We start from the raw sequence: 15277 nt of genomic DNA, 5'->3' as shown, positions 1-15277 counted from the left end.
TGGTCACTCAGCTAGTGTCAGAGGCAAGACTGGAACCTAGGTTCCTAGGTTAGACTATGGCCAAGCAATAGACTTTTCAACAGCTTTATTAAGCTGCAATGTCTCTCAGTCCTTCCTTTTATTTTTTTAAATAAAATATCCTCTTTCTGGTATTTTAGAATTAGATGAATATATATTTCACTGAGTGTAAAAGACTGCATGTAATGGAGCAAAAAACACTGACTTTGAAGTCCAGGGACCTGCATTCAAATCCTGTTTCTCCCACTTAATTCCTATGAGACTTTAAGAAAACATATAACATCTTTGGGACTTATTTTCCTTGTCTGTAAAAATAAAGGAATTGGACCTAATGTCCTTTGAAGTTTTTTCATCATCTAGGTATATGGACTTATGAATATATTTGCCCAATTATATCATGCTCCATGATTTTGTAGGTGTGAACCACATCCCAATTCAATCTTTGAACCACATCTCAATTCAATCTTTGAATTATAGTAAGTAATGACTTGTTTTGACTTTGTTTTGTAATACTGAAAATCTTAGTTGTTCTGCCCTTTTATGGAATCACTTTATCCCCTTAATTACTTTTCTTTTGATTTTTCCAGCTTCACAATGCTATTCTTGAAATTCATAACCAGAAGTACAACCAGGTATGTGTGTCCCATGATTTGGGCAAGCATATAATTATGTTGTCTGTTTGCTTTCATGAGACTTCTAAACATTTCCTAGAATTTAATTAGATTTGTTGACTACAGAAGCAGAATGAGTTTCCATAGTTAGAGAAAAGTTGAATGTTATTTAAGCATTTCCTTAGATTCTTCATCTCATACTTGTGCATAGAAAATTTCTTTTGCCACTTTTTTCTTTTTTTCCAGTATGCCCAGCTTTGTGAAAACTGCATTTAAATGAAAAACTATTAGTGCAGAAAACTGAACATGAATCATACCATCCTTCTCCTCCCAGGGAGGAGATGGATTTAAAATTCAGAATAGGACATAGATTTTTGGATGGGACCACTTTATTTTGGGAATTTGTTTTACTGGATTATATATATATTTTGTTTTTGACTTTTTTTAAATAAGGCAATGGGATTAAGTATCTGACACATAATTTGAACTCAGGTCCTCTTGACTCCGGGGCTGGTACTCTATCCACTGCATCGCCTAGCTGCCCCATTTGTATATTTGTTATAAGGTTTTAAAAAACTGCTCAATGTGTTTGGGAGAGGGAGTAAAAAAAGAGAAATATAAATGTTTACAAAAATAAATCTAAAAAATAAAAATAAAAATATTTCATGCACTATGTACTATATAATTTGGCATTGAATTATATGCCTTAATTTCTGTTCTATCTCTATCAACTCTACTGCTTAGCCAAGGACCAATCCTAAAAATACATCCATAACACTTTGTACTCTTAGAACAAAATTTATATGAGAACATAAAGTACTTTGGAAGTCAAGATTCATGAAGGTTACTTCACATTAATTTAAAACAGGAAGGCAGCCCCCCTCATGTTATTATAATCAAATATTATTCTGGATTTGAGTTATGAGCACTAATAAAAATAATACACCTTAGTATTTTAATTGAAACCAGAGGAAAAGAAAGGAAAATAATGCAGATATTTTTTATTATCATTTTATATCTGGGAAAACTAAGACTCGGAGAGTTGAAGTCTTACCAGACCTGTAACTTGTCAAAGGCAAATTCTGATCCAAGTCTCTCAGTACCAAGGCTCTTTACATCACTCCAGTCTACTATTATAAATCAGAAGACAATTTTTTTTATAAATCAACAGAAATTCAAGGAGTACTTCACAGGACAACTCTTTTCCCAGTGTCTCCAGATAACTCCAGTGGCCTTGAGGCAATGAGAACCAGATTTTAAGGTGCACATCATTCAATAAACATTCATTAAGCACTTTCTGTGAGCCAGAAATCATGGAGCATAGACCTTTTCTACACCAACAGCTCTAGGAATTAGAATTCAAGGGTAAATAACCTCTTATATTTTGAAAAATAAGAAAAAAGTTAATTAAGAATCTTTTAGGGATAATCCACTATTCAACTAGTTCTTTGTCAACAGGTAAGAAAACAAGGAGAGGAAAGACAGAATATCATTTCATCCCTGGTGGCATGCCATCCAAAACAAATTGAGTCCCTTTGAACGGGCATAGAAGACATTTTTCTTGATTACCCACTCTGAAAGTCAGACTACTAGAAAAATCTAATTTTTTAAATAACTGATTTCCAAAGTTTATCTTTCATCGGAATCACACTGTAATTATCAAATAAGATAGCATATATGAATGTTTACAAATTTTTTAAATGCTATAGATACTATTATTCTGTAGTTTTATACATTGTCATCATTCAACAGCACCTGTGATATGTTTTAAAATATTTCTCTACTGTGAAACCTGGAAACCATAACCCAACCTTATCTCCTTGCTTAGACCAGGAGAAGTATGAGGGCATATTAGAATGATTCATTGAAGATACTTAGGGTAGAATATACAGTAAACTGCGCCTGAGGGTTTTGACTTAGCTGCCAACAACTGGGAGCCAAGGAATCTTAAATAAGGATATAATGGGAGGCCCACCAGGAGACATGATCAAGGTAAAAAACTCAGTCTAGAGGAAGAAATATGCTAAAAAATAGTCCAGTCTTGGAGCTCAGGGAAAAGGAGGAGGATGGCCTAAAATGTGAAGTACTGGAAGCTGATGGCTTCCAAAGAAGAAGAGATCAGGGGATGGTGTAGGTCTCTAGGACAAGAGGTCAACTTCCCAATCAGTTGCAGGAACAATTATCAGGTCTTGTTGTCAACCTAGTTAGAACAAATGAGCATGGAAAGAGATTCCAAGGTTCCAGAATCATTAACAACTTCAGAAAAAAATTTTCCACAGGACAAGCCAGAGAGGCCAAAGACAAAGGAAAGAAATCTTTGAAAGTCAAATAAGGAAGAATCTTTCTTATTATTTCAGTTCAGTTCAATGCAACAGAACTTTGTATCTCCTGGGCTTTGGGATAGTGCCTTGTGATAGCAGAAATACTAATCAATATCTGTAAAAATTGAGATGAACTAAGTATATAGTATTGGCAGCATGGGGCAGCCAAAGCAACAAGGATTTACCATGTGTCAGGCACTGGGAATTTAAATAAAAGCCAAAAGAAAGCCAGTCCCTGCCTCAAAGAGCTTACATTCTAAGGGAGGAAGATATTACCTAAAAGGAACCTGAAAAGTTGGAATGCCCATATGGGGCATCACATGGTGAAGAATCAAGTCTAACAAGTCTAGAGGACAGGAATGAAGGAGTCAAAATTACCAGCCTGAGCCTTTCCTTACTGACCAATCAGAGGGAGGGACTATACTAGAGGCATCGTTGTGCATGAGGAAGTTTCAGGGACAGAAGGATCTCCAGAGTGAGAAGGAATATGATGGAGAAGAAAGTCCAGAGATTCAAGGGTGAAGCCAGAGAGGAATGAAGGAGTGGATGTGGCCGGCCTGGCCCTTCCTGATAGCTCTCCAGGGCTTTATGTTGCAGAGAAGTTGCTGATTTTTACAGACCGGCATTTCCTCACCAAAGAAACCACAGATTTGGTTGAACATGGTATTGATAGACTTGATAAGGACAGGTCTAGACAATATGCTATGAGAAGACAACTTGGGGTGGGGGAAGCTGGCATATGTTTAGGAGAAGCTTTATAATGGAGGTGGTCTCTGAGCTGAGCCTTGAGTATCCATTCAGCCTACAGAGATGTGAAGTGAGGACACTGCAGGTCAGGAGAATGCCCCTAAAGACTCATGAAAGAAGGGTATGCAAGTCTAGAACAGGAGAACTTCTGATTAACCAGTTAGTCTAGAATGTTTTTTGAGTGCATGAGAGGCAACATGATGTAGCAGATGGAGCACAGGACTTAAAGGTCTAGGTTCAAATCCTAAGCCCAACATTTATTAACTATATTATCTTGAACAAGTCACATATCCTCTCTAAGCCTCTATTTCCTCATCTGAAAGATTGGGGGGGGGGGGAAGAACTAGATGCTCTCTTAACACCTCATCCAAATCTAAGAGATTGCCAGTCCTATGAAAGAGGAAGAAATAATGCTGAAAATAGACATGGGAAACACATTTATACAGGACATTAAATTTCTTGTTGAAGAGTTTGCATCTTACACTGTGGACAATGAGGAGCAACTAAAAACGTTTTGAACAAAGGAATGATTATATATTCTGCTTTCTAGAAAAACTAGAAACCTGTCTAATAGAAATTGGATATTCTCATACCACATACTGCCAATTACAAATGAATATATGATCTAAGTATATCAGGTCATATCTATCATAAATAAATTAGAGGAGCATGGAAAGAGATTTCTTTCCCAGCTTTATATAGTAGAAAAATTCTTGACCAAAGAGATCATATGCATATGTATATAAATGTAAAAGATGAAATTAACCATTTTGATTACAAACAACTGAAGAGTTACACGATTTATTTGTACAAAACATTGCAATTAAAATGAAAAGAGAAATAGATTGTTGGGGAAATATGCAGTGAATTGTTTTGATAAATGGTTAATATATAAGATTTATAAGGAATCAATATAAAATAATAAAAATAAGAACCATTGTCTAACAAATAAATGGTAAAAAAACCAGGAATAAGTAATTTTCAAAAAGAAGAAATACAAACTATCAACTATCCTAGAATATGTTCCAACTCTAGTGATTTGGAATTGTTATTACATAATCAGAGAAATGCAAATGAAAACAATTGAGATTCCACTTCCACCCATAATTTGCACAAAGATGACAATAAAGAAAAATGACAATTATTAGGGATTAAGAGAGGGATAATGCTAATGAACAAATTATAGGTAGAGTCTTGAATTGCCCCACTCTGAAAAGCAATTTGGACCCATATCCCCAAATTTTGTCACTAAACTTCATACTCTTGTACCCAGTAACACCACAACTAGATATATAATCCAAAGGGGCGAGAACAAGGAAGAGACCAACCCATTTGTTCAAAAATTTTCATAATAATTTTATTTGTAGCAAAGACTTGGAAATAAAATACATGCCCATCAACTGGGGAATGATTGAATAAATTATGGTACATGAATGGAATGTTAATGAGAAATCAGAAATTATGAAAAGCCTGGATTCATAGAAACCTGGGAACCCGCATATGAATTGAAACAGGGTGAAGTGAACAAAACAAGGAAAACCGTTGATAGATAGTTAGATAAAGGAAAACCATTTAGATAAGAATTCTGGCCAATACAATGACCAGTCATGACTCTGAAAGACTAATGATGAAGCCTTTCATAGAAAGAGGATAAACAAGAGGGGAAGAATGAGATACACATATCTAGATATGGCAAATATGTATTTTTTTTTGCTTGACTACATGCATTAATTACAAGGGAGAGATAAATTAATGTAATGAAATATTACTGTCTAAAGGAATATTAATAAAGATGAAGAGTACCAAAAAGTATGAAAATACTTAGATGATTTTATGCAAAATGAAGAAAACAGAGAAAGAAAAACCAAATGCATATTCACTACAAAAATATAAATAAAAAACAATGAAATTTACAAAACAAAACAAGCAAAAAAATAGTTTGAACCCAAAGAAGAGATATTAAAAGATAACTCCCTCCTACTCCATTGTAGAGGACAGGGAAAGGGATCAAAGATATGGAACATTTCAAATAATTTCAACATTGATCAGTTTTAATGAATTTTTCCTTTTTGAAATAAGTTCTGTGTTATGAGAAACAGCTCTTTGGAGGTGGTGGTGAGTGGGAAGGAAGAGGAAACAATTGGAAATCAATTCAATAAAAGAAATTTATTTAAAAAAAATATTTGAGGGGTGGCTAGGTGGCGCAGTGGATAAACCACCAGCCCTGGAGTCAGGAGTACCTGAGTTCAAATCCAGTCTCAGACTTAATAATTACCTAGCTGTGTGGCCTTGGGCAAGCCATTTAACCCCATTTGTTTTGCAAAAAACCTAAAAAAAAAATATTTGAAGGAAAGGCTTTGATTTGGGAAGGTAGATTGGAAATAGAAAGGGGATAGGTAGGGATAATGATACAAAAAAAAAAGAAAGAAAAGTCAATAGTATCAATAAAACATTCAAACTACCTAGAGGAAAAATGGAAGGAAATTCATAAGAAGATATAAGCAGGGCACTATCATGTTAAATGTAATAATATTCATTTTAAAGGAAAAAAACAAGCTATAGCTTTGGGGTTTCATGTATAGTCCTCTTTTTAGATTTCATGTGTATAGCAATGGTTGTATTAGTTGATGTTTTGTGAAGTTCATAGTCAAGACTTTTATGGGATTTTTATTATTTTTAATATTGTATGTTTTTCTAATGTTTAGTAGCAATCCCCTTCAAAAGCCCTTAAGAAAATCTATGTACATACTGTAGGGGCAGCTAGGTGGTGTAGTGGATAAAGCACCGGCCCTGGAGTCAGGAGTACCTGGGTTCAAATCCGGTCTCAGACACTTAATAATTACCTAGCTGTGTGGCTTTGGGCAAGCCACTTAACCCCATTTGCCTTGCAAAAAAAAAACCCTAAAAAAATCTTACTTCAGGAACCTCTTATTGAAAGAAGATTCTTCATTTTGAAGGAGAAAGCAATGTTATTTCAGGAAAAAATCCATGGTATTTATATCTTCACTGCTCTCCAAAAACATACATAATGTTAAAAAAAATAAGTATTCTCTACATGTATTGGCAGTTGGGTTTTATCTGTATCCATTTCTTACTATTGTTTATCTGTTTTTTTTTCTATTTATTCTCTCAGGGTCACAGAACCAACAGCTGGGAACCAGATTGAGCTAATCAGTTGTCCTTCAATGCATAATTTTGGTGAGGTTCAGGGTCTTGCATAGAATTCTTGCAGATTCCAAAACAGCAGCCTGAGCACAACTAATCAAACTTTTGGGGGAACTCCAGGTCACCTACGCTCTGTGTTGTCACTTTTGGAAGCAAGCCACTGCTTGAGGCAACTATTCTGTGAGTAGGCTCTCCAGTTTGTAAGTCTGCATTTGTTTTGCCTTCCAGAGGGAGGTTCTGGTACATGATCTCTGTCCATATTTTCTGAAGCGAGAAGTAACTCTAGTCTTACCAAAATCATCTTAACATCTCTGCACAGCAATGTTATCAGAAGTCAGACTGTTAGGTTTTAGGTTCTTGGGCTCTTAGTTTCCTTAGAGGTCGAATTTGACCATTTCATTTTACAAAGAAGGGAATGGAGAGCCAGAGAGATAAAGTGATTTAAGAAAACACAGTTATTAAGTAGCAACTCCTGACATTATCAAAGTGTTTTATTTTCCTTTTATTAATACCCTTATTCAAATCTATGTGTCTGAAGCAGGACAGATTATTTTAAAATTACATGTTGGTAAAAAAGAAAAAGAAAAAGAAAAGAAAGCTGTTTATAAAAGAGACTCATCATTTCATATATAATCCTTGTTTTTCTCTTCTATTGTATATATATATATATATATATATATATATATATATATATGTTTGTGCTCATTTTGAATGGTATTTGTAAATGTAAAAATTTTATAAATTAGAAACAAATTAAAATAAAATCTAAAAACTAATTAAAAACAAATTAATTTATTTTACAGGCATCAAACACTTCAAAAGGTTTTTTTTCCATTGTGCTGTAGAAATTAAATAGCAAAAGAACAAGATGTGGATTCTTTTTCCCAGATAGAGACCAAAAAAGATTGACTTATGAATATTCTGGAATGTTATAAAGGCATTACCTAAACTACATTTCATCACTGGATTTGGTGAAGAATCTTGTTTTGTCCACTGTTTGCTGTTAAAAAAAATCAAATAAGAAAATGAAAGAAAGGGGATGATCAAAGGGTCAAGTTTCCAGTGTAGAACAGAAGAAATGGAATCAATGGTATAACTAGAAAAGTTATCTATCATCAAGAGAAGGGACACCAATCTTCAACAGAACTTAGAGCAAAGGAAGAGAGAATGGTGGAGTTCTAAAGTATAGACTAAAGGGAACTCAAGAAGGATGACCTTCATTTTAACATTAAAGAAAGAGGGGGAATTTTCTATTAGGAAGAGATAAGAAGACTTCAAAGAGACAGGAGGAGTGCAACCAAGAATCAATCAAGGAAAAATAAATGGATTTTTTAATAGAAGAGGGGTACCCACCTGAAATTAATAACATATATTTGCAGTGGACCTTTCAGGAGAATTGTGGAACTCCGTCCAGTAGTGTTCGTCAGCATAAAAGAAACAGAAACGGCAGATGGTGGTGATATGCCAAATTTGAAACTTGGCAGGCAAAAGAAACAATACAACAAGGGAGCAAGCAAAGTTGGAACTAGGATGAGGCCACAAAAGCTTTTCCCAGGATACATTTAGAATTCACTGATGGTATTTGAAACCTTTAAGAAATAGAGCTTAACAACAAGCTAGAAAAAAAATTCTTAATTATAGTTCGGAGACAAGGGTAGAAGACAATATGTGGTTAAGTTGAAAAGTTGGGATTCAAAGTGAGTAAAGTAAGTGGAGTGCAAGGGCATTGAACCTTGGATAAGTCATTTAAGTTCTTCTCAGTCCTACTACTGTCAAAAGGAAGAATTTGATTAGATAACTTCTAAGACACCTTTTGGCTCTAAATCTATGACTTGTGATTTGAGGGAGTGAGGCCTTAGGTGATGGAGTCTTAGTGGGAACAAAGAATAGGTTTAGTAAGAATGGAGAAGTAGAAAGGATAGAAAAACAAAAGGTCATGATCAGAGGGAAGAAGTTTAAAAGTTAACTAGTTTCTTTCAATCAAGCATGCATATAGTCCTTTCTGTATGCCAAGCACTGAAACCTGAATTACTCAAGTAGAATACTTGTGTGTGGCTAAGGTAAAAAAAAGGTACTTATCATGAATGCTGAAGATACTGATAAACTTGGAGTCCAGGATGTTTGAAAGGACATTAACATGTACATTGAAGCCCCTAAATATGAGGGCAGGAGTTGGGGTGGAGCAGAAGACTATGAGCCAGAGTCTGAGCTCTTTGAAAAAAAAAAAAAGAGGGAAAGTGACCTAGAATCTAAGTTATGACTGCTCAAGGACCAAGTTAGGAAAGCACCACTAGTAAAACACAGAGGAGAGGGTGCTGCCCACTGGCAATAGAGGAAGGGTAGGGGCAAAGGTGGGAGGGGAGTTACCTTTGCCTTTTTTTCCTTTTATTCCTAGTGCTACCCATCATTAAGCTGGCTATCCTGTGAAGATACAGCACCACCTGAAAACAAATGAGGGAAACCCCCCCCCATACTCACGCCCATAGACACTTTTCCCCTTGACTGTTCCTTTTTCACTCTTTGAATAGCTTTTTTTTTATCATCAATCCCCTAACCTGGTGGTCAGGACCTGGAAAGTTGCTTTCTATGGTATTTCACTAATTTCTCAAGGCTTGGAACCAGTAAGAACTGAGTTCACATCCAGAATCAGTGTCATGATCCTAGAAGAGGAAGATGTGGTCTTCAAAAAGAGGCCCTGGAAAATGAAACACCTATTATGTACCAAGCACTGTGCTGATATATGTGTGTATATATATATTTTTTTAAACAAATATTGCCTCATTTTATCTTTAAAAGGGAATTATTATTCCTTTTTTTTTTCAGATGAGGAAATTGGGGCAAATGGGGTTAAGTGACTTGCCCAGGATCACACAGCTAATAAGTCTCTAAGGTTATATTTGAACTTGGGTTTTCCTGACTCAAGTCCTGGTGCTCTCTCCACTGGACCACCTAGTTGCCCATGACCTACCCACCTTCCCAAGACCTTCCTTTAAGGGATCTTCTCTAGAGAAAGGGTAGATATGAGAATTATTACCTTTAATATAATTTTCTCATCTTGGGGATACAACTGCCTCTCACTAATCCCAAACCTTTCAAGACCCAAAGACTGGGAATTTAGTCTAATAACTCTTTATTCCCTCTTACAGTGCTATGACTCCCAAATTCCTAAATTGACTGCACAGATAACCTGACCATAGATCCAGAGATGAAAGAGACTTCAGGTTCCATCTGGTCCAATTATCTCTTAATATAGATGAGGAAAAGGAGACCAATGGAGAATTGTGTCTGAACCCAGGTTGAAAATGTTTTTCCATCACTTGTACAAAAATATTCATAGCAGCTCTGTTTGTAGTAGCAAAGAATTGGAAATAAGTGACTGTCCATCAATTGTGGAATGGCTGAACAAATTGTGGTATATTTATATTATGAAACACTATTGTTCTATTAGAAACCAAGAGGGATGGGAATTCAGGGAAGCCTGGAAAGACTTGCATGAACTGATGATGAGTGAGATGAGCAGAACATCGTGCACCCCAACAGCAACAATGGTGTGATGATCAACCTTAATGTACTTGCTCATTCCATCAATGCAATAATCAGGGACAATTTTAGACCTGCAATGGAGAATATCATCTGTACCTAGAGAAAGAACTGTGGAATTTAAACAAAGACCAAAGTCTATTGCCTTCCATTTTTTTAATTAAAAAAGTCTTATGTAGTACATAATTTTGCCATCTCTAATATTTTATTTTCTCCTCAAGGATATGATTTCTCTCCCAAAACATTCAATTTCAATCAATGTATAGCATGGAAACAATGTGAAGATTACCAGACTGCCTTCTGTAGGGGGATGGGGGAAGGAAAGGAGGGTGGAGGAAATACTGTAAAATTCAAAACCTTACAGAAAATGATGGGGTAGAAATTACTATTGTATATAATTGGAAAAAATAAAATATTAATTTAAAAAAATTTTTAGTTTTTTTTTTTTTTGCAAGGCAAATGGGGTTAAGTGGCTTGCCCAAAGCCACACAGCTAGGTAATTATTAAGTGTCTGAGACCGGATTTGAATCCAGGTACTCCTGACTCCAGGGCCGGTGCTTTATCCACTACGCCACCTAGCCACCCCTAAAAAAATTTTTAAAAAACAAAGTGTTTTTCCCCACTGATCTCATGAATGTGTATTTCCCCCACCAGGAATGTCACAACCCACCCATTTCTACGTACAGACCATTGCCTGTATCCTTCCATAAATTCATCATTGGAGATTCATTTAGAAATCACAAAAACACCAAGAGTTGTCCTCCTCACTTTGCCATTTGACCAGTCCTTCCTTTCTAGCCTTAAGTTTCTTATTAGACATACTTAGGTTCAATTCTAGGATTTTTAAAGGTAAAGGATAAGTTTAGACTTTAATAAAATAAAGAAGGGTAATAAGGATCTGTCTCATATATTCTCTTGTATCCTTTGTGGTACTGTTGAAGGAACTTGGGTTCTGGATTTCAATATTTCTATACTTTGCCTTATAGGTAAATCAAAGAGAAATTCATTGGTATTTTTTTTTCAATGCTACCTCATGTTGTTTTTGCCTGGAAGAAATCCAGACTAGTCCTAGAATCAATAATGACTTGCAGAGAAATGTTTGCTTTGATATAAACCCTCTTGAATTTATGTAAACTTTTGTCTCTTCTCAAATCCAAAGTTTCTAGAGGGCATTTTCCTCTTTTCTTTTCTTTCATTTTTTTTCATTAGAGGAAGACTCCCAAAACCATCAATAACAGAACTTGGAATGTCTAAAGTTTTACTTGTAAGACCTAATTCTTCAAAATTGTCCTTGATCTTCCAACCAGTATTCTGGTACCAGGAGATGATATTCTCATTTTTCTTCCTTATTTTAACAATAAAGTTTAATTGTTTCTCACCTTCTGCTACTATTGAATTTAGAAAAGATTTGGACATGTAAAGACTTGAATTTTTTCTGAATTCCTTCCAATGGGTTTGATGTAGTTAGCACCCCCCACCTCAATCTCAACCTTGGACTTGATTTTGATGGATATATGATCTCATTAGTAGAAATACCCCTTCTGTATATGAATAGCACAACCTCCCCAATCCTTCTCATTGTGTGATTTGTGCCCAGCTTTCCTCATAAATACAACATAGAGGACCTATCTAAAAGGCTAGAGGCTCTGTCACTCTCTCTCTCTCTCTTTTTTTTTGCAAGGCAATGGGGTTAAGTGGTTTGCCCAAGGCCACACAGCTAGGTAATTATTAAGTGTCTGAGACTGGATTTGAACCCAGGTACTCCTGACTCCAGGGCTGGTGCTTTATCCACTGCACCAACTAGCCGCCCCTCTGTCATTCTCTTAATAACTCTAGAATACCCTTATAACACCTGGGCTGTCCATCTATTTTCTCTCACCCCTGCTATCTGACTTGACCTTCTCCTTTCCTGGTCATATAGATATGTCCTTAGTCACCTGCTAAAATGCTTACTAAGTGATTTTCCATCATGGTTCCTGTTTAGTCACCTGGATTCAGGCAAAAAAAAAAAAAACCACAAAGTCTAAAAGGCAACAAGAACCTTCAGATCCCAGCAGAGACTCTCTTGGATGATGTAATTTCTTGTGAGAACAGAGACCATTTTATTGGTCTCTCTCTCTCTCTCTCTCTCTCTCTCTCTCTCTCTCTCTCTCTCTCTCCCTCGAAAGGAGGAGAGAGAGAGAGAGAGACCAATAAAACACCTCCCCCATACCTCTCTGATTCCATAAAGGTAGTGTATTGGGTGTGGGGAGAGGAAACCAGGGGATGAAGGGACCTCTTAGGATTTGTGGAACCATCCTAATGTTCCAAGTCTTTCAATACTGAGTCTGAACTCACACAGCCACAGAAAGTGCCTCAAGGTCTAGCAGATTAAGAGTTTTTCATGAATATCCCTATTACACTCTGTAAAGATATTAAATAAAACTGGTCCTGGCAAAGGTCTTTGAGAAGTTCGTAATGTTTCCTTTCCTTTTTGATTAATTTTATGTTTGTTTTTTGCTCATAAGACAATCTGATTAGTACTGTGGAAATTCAAATATTTTAAAATAGTTTTTGATGTAAAATATTGTCAAAAATGCCTTTAAACTCCAATTCTCTACATGCCATTTTGCATACTCTACATTTCAGTCAACCTTCCCTAATTGCTGCTCCCTATTTATAACAAACTATCTCCTCTATCTGTGCTTTAGTGTAGGGTATCTCTTTTGGTTGGTGTGTATCCAAACCTCATTACCTCACCTTTGCCTCTTAGATTTTTTTGTTTTTGTCGAGGCTCAACTCAAAGACCATGGCCTATATGAGGGACATCCTAATCCTCCAATGTGCTGGTGCCCCTGCCCCCAAAATGACCACACACACACACACACACACACACACACACACACACACACACACACACACACATACGTACGTTGTTTCTCTCTCAGGAGAATGTATTCTCTAGAATAATGGCTAGCTCACTTTTCATTTTGAATAACCAGCATATAGAATAGTATCTGGCACATGTATTAATAGGAAATTAATAAATGTTTTCAGAATCAATACAGAAAGGTGGGTTTTATCTGGTTCCAGTGATTTATCTACATTTAATCCTGTTCATTTTATTTCTTTTGATTATTTAAACTGGCATCTATACTCTCTCAATTTTTCAAGGAACAATATGAAAATGATAATCTTCCTAATGTTTTCCTTCCTTAAGAATTCATTCAGTCTTTTCATGATCTTCCTTCCAGTGATCTCTATCCCAAGTGCACTTTTGTTTCTACAATCAGTAAGTGGTCCCATAGTGTTTAAATGACTATCTCCTTTTGTTATGTTTAAAGACATGAGAGGAAGCCTTAAAGATAAGAACAGCTTAGCTTCAAGTCCCATCTCTGACATATGCTAGCACAATGTCCTCAGACACCTCACTTCACCTCTCTGTAGCCCAGGAAACCCTCTAAGACTACATGTTGCAGATTAGGTGCTAAATTGCATTGATAGTGTTTCTTCTCTGAGAATTCCTTTTCCGAATAGAATCATGGGTCTTGCCTAGGCTAAAGAAAAAACCAAGCATTTCCTTTTTTGTTGTTAATTTATTTAGTATTTCATGTTTCCACAATTTCATGTAAAAAACAATTTTTAACCTTTTTAAAAACTTTTGGGTTCCCAATTCTCTCCCTTTCTCCCTAACCCTCCCTCATTGAGAAAGCAAGCAATTTGATATAGATTATACATCTGCAATCATGCGAAACATTTCCATATTAGTCATGTTATGAAAGAAAATGGTCCCCCCCCAAAAAAATAACTTTTAGAAAAATAAGGAAAGTTTAAAAAAAAGTATACTTCAATCTGCAGTCACACATCATCAGTTTTTTTCCCCTGGAGATGGCTTTTCATCATAAGTTCTTCAGAGTTATTTTGGATCATTTGTATTGCTGAAAATAGCTAAGTCATTCACAACTAACTGATCATCTTACAATATTGCTATTACTTATAATGTTGCTCTAGCTTTGCATCAACTCATGTAAGTCTGCTCATATTTTCTTATGGCATAATCATATTCCATCATAATCACATGACACAATTTTTTCAACCATTCCCCTATTGATGGGCATAACCCTCAATTTCAAATTCTTTGCCTAGAAAAGATATTTTTGTACTCATATTTTTGTATTTCCCTTTTTGTTTTTACCTTTTTTGAAATACAGAGCTAGCAGTGGTATTGCTAGGTCAAAGGGTTTTGTAACCATGCTTCTATAGCCCTTTGGATAAAGTTGCATATTGCTCTACAGAATGGTTCAAAACTATACTAACAGTGGATTAATATCTTATTTTCCCCACATCCCCTCCTACACTTGTCATTTTCCTTTTCTGTCCTATTAGCCAATCTAAAAAGTATGAAGTAGTAACTCAAAATTACTTTTAGATACATTTCTCCAAACAATGGTGAGTTTGAACATTTTTTCATATGGTTATAGATAACTTTGTTTACTTCATCTGAAAACTTCATATCTTTTGATCATTTATCAATGGGAAAATGCTCTTATTTTTATAAATTTGACTCATTTCTCTATATGTTTGAGAAATGAGGCCTTATTAGAGAAACTTACTTCAATTTTTTTCACATTTACTATTGCTAACTACTACTACTATTATTATTATTATTATTATTATTTTGCTTCTAATTACTTCCTCTACCAATCTTCCCTCCCTTCTATGACATCCCTCCCTAATTTTTATCCCCCTCCCTTCCTGTTTTCCTGAAAGGTGAGATAGATTTCTATATCCAATTGAATGCGTATATTATTCCCTCTATTAACCAATTCTGATGAGAGTAAGCTTCACTGACTCTCCCTCATCTCCTCCCTCTTCTGTGTAAAAGCTATTTCTTAC

At 35.6% G+C, this 15277-nt stretch overlaps 1 long non-coding RNA gene across 1 annotated transcript; it reads left to right on the top strand.

The window, feature by feature from the left end:
* Positions 1–368: 368 nt before the first annotated feature.
* Positions 369–10690, top strand: LOC141497960 (uncharacterized). Its single transcript, XR_012471499.1, has 3 exons — positions 369–650; positions 6831–7042; positions 7666–10690. It is a non-coding gene; the product is annotated as an uncharacterized LOC141497960 (long non-coding RNA).
* The last annotated feature ends 4587 nt before the right edge of the window (positions 10691–15277 follow it).

This window comes from Macrotis lagotis, chromosome X (genome assembly GCF_037893015.1).
Source record: "Macrotis lagotis isolate mMagLag1 chromosome X, bilby.v1.9.chrom.fasta, whole genome shotgun sequence".
NCBI classification, from domain to species: domain Eukaryota; kingdom Metazoa; phylum Chordata; class Mammalia; order Peramelemorphia; family Peramelidae; genus Macrotis; species Macrotis lagotis.
The sequence above is the reverse complement of the archived record's forward strand: the minus strand, read 5'-3'. Positions and strand labels throughout refer to the sequence as shown.